Raw genomic sequence first — 2,681 nt, 5'->3', positions numbered from 1 at the left:
GGACGCTAAATTGCGGACGGATTTTTGATATCTCGAACGGTTTGGCCGTGGCGAGGAAACGAAGTTATGGCGAGAAAAGAAAAACACAATGTGTTATAACGTCTTCATACATTTATTGATCTTGATGAAACTTCAGCAGTGTGTTTGTTGTAAGAGGGCTATCACATGGATGTGACTATTGTGAGTCAAAGTTATAGCGCCACCAACTGGCAGCAGGAAGTGTGTTACTTTCAAGATACTTTTGACTAAAGTGGGGGGGTTATTTTTACCTACAGTCACAACGGTATGTATTTTGTGCACATCGAGCCGGACAACTTTCTCATTTACAGTCATTAGCTCCGACCAACAGGAAGTCAGATATTTTGGTTTGAATGTGGTTTTGTCTCTCTCTGACAGAGTTCCCCCTGCCATTCTGTGTGTGTGTGCGTGTGTGTGCGTGTGTGTGTGTCCGTCTGTCTGTCTGACCCCCCCCGTGTGTGTCTGTGTGGGGAGGGGAGGGAGGGCACACACACAGACAGCCCCCCTGTCTCTGTGTGTGTGGGGAGGGGATCAGAAAGACTCTATTAAAAATAGGTATATTGTGCCATCTAGTGTTTTATACTATGTATACATGTGTTTTTTCTTTTAAACAAGTGTTTTAAAGTACAGTCATTTCAATGAATATATATACCACACTTCATAGGAATTTTCGGTGTTGTGTACTTACAATGGCTGCTGATTTCATGTGTCCGTTAAGTCCATGAGACTGTAGGGTGTCTAATTTTTAATTTTAGGTTTCAGAAGGGTGCTCACGCATACTTTGTGGTTGATATGTGCCCTCGATGCGCACTTTTGCAGAACCCACACTGATGCAAGCTCTAAAGCAGACTTCTTCTCGACAGTCAAAGCGGAGTTACGTTATTGCCCGTCGTGCACAGGAACCCTAAAGGCACCGGGGTGGCGGTTTTTATATATATATATATATATATATATATATATATATATATATATATATATATATATATATATATATATATATAAATAAATATAGCTGCAAGCAGCGATGGAGGGCCCAAGCCGGTGGCACCGCCACCTCGGTGCCTTTAGTGCAACTAAAGGCACCGGGGTGGCGGTGCCACCGGCTTGGGCCCGTAATCGCTGCTTGCAGCTATATTTATTATTAGGGCCCAAGCCTTGAAAAGGCGAAGGCCCTATTGTTTTCCTTCGGATTATTATTATTATTAGGGCCCAAGCCTTGAAAAGGCGAAGGCCCTATTGTTTTTCTTAGGATTATTATTAGGGCCCGAGCACCGATGGTGTGAGGACCCTCTTGGAATTGCTCTGTTTATTATTATTATTATTATTATTATTCTTCTTCTCCGCATTTAATCGCATTTTTGAGGGCCTAAACATGCACGAAAACTCACGAAAATTTGCACACGCGTCAGAACTGGCGAAAATTGACATCCGATATGCGTTTCAGAATTGGGCGGGGTAAAATGGCTCGATAGCGCCACCTATAAAGGTTCAACGGAGTGCGCCTCCCGCTACGTTTCACGTACGTGTACGAAATTCGGTACATACATGTAATGACCCAATACCTACAAAAAAGTCTCTTGGAGCATAGCCTTAAACACAACAGGAAGTCAGCCATTTTGAACTTCCTCTCTGATTTTTGTGCAGTTTTTGCCATTTTCAGGCCTCGTACTTTAACGAACTCCTCCTACAGTTTTAATCTGATCATCTTCAAATTTGGTGAGTGTAATCTTAAGGCCTTTGCGACGTTAAATTGCGAAGATCTAGAGTTTTCGTCGAAGGGCGTGTCCTCGGCGGCCTGACAAATTTTGATGTTTCGCCATGAAACAGGAAGTTGCTGTAACTCAGGCAAACAATGTCCAATCTGCCCCAAACTTCACACGTTTGATAAGCGTTCTGTCCTGAACACATGACCATGCTCAAATTCAGTTACAGTCATAGCGCCACCTGCTGGCAACAGGAAGTGACATGTTTAACACTGTTTTGGACTCCTAATAACATATAAAAAATTGCCAGCAAGTGCTAAACATGTTAACAACATACTAGAAACATGCTAAAACATGCTAGCAAACATTAGCTAAGTGCTAAAGCATGCTATTACTGCAATTAAATAGGAATTTGCTGTAACTCAGGCATTGAATGCCCAATCTGCCCCAAACTTCACACGTTTGATAAGAGTTCTGGTCTGAACACATTTACATGAGAATATTCAGTTATAGTAATAGCGCCACCTATTGGCAACAGGAAGTGACATGTTTAACACTGTCATGCTGTACTAGCAACATATTAAATAAACCATTGAGTTATAAACATGTTAGAAACATGTTAAAACATGCTAGCAATTCTTAGCTAAGTGCTAAAGCATGCTAATGCAATGAAACAGGAAGTTGTTGTTACTCAAGTAGGCAATGTCCAATCTGCCCCAAACTTCACAGGTTTGATAAGAGTCCTGCCCTGAACACATTTACATGAGAATAATCAGTTAGAGTAATAGCGCCACCTGCTGGCAACAGGAAGTGACATGTTTAACACCATTTTGGACTCCTAATAACATAAAAAATTGCCAGCAAGTGCTAAACATGTTAACAACATACAGGAAACATGCTAAAACATGCTAACAAACATTAGCTGAGTGCTAAAGCATGCTATTACTGCAATTAAATAGG

The sequence above is a fragment of the Phoxinus phoxinus genome (genome assembly GCF_949152265.1).
Source record: "Phoxinus phoxinus genome assembly, chromosome: 7".
Taxonomy (NCBI): domain Eukaryota; kingdom Metazoa; phylum Chordata; class Actinopteri; order Cypriniformes; family Leuciscidae; genus Phoxinus; species Phoxinus phoxinus.
Note: the sequence above shows the minus strand (reverse complement) of the source record.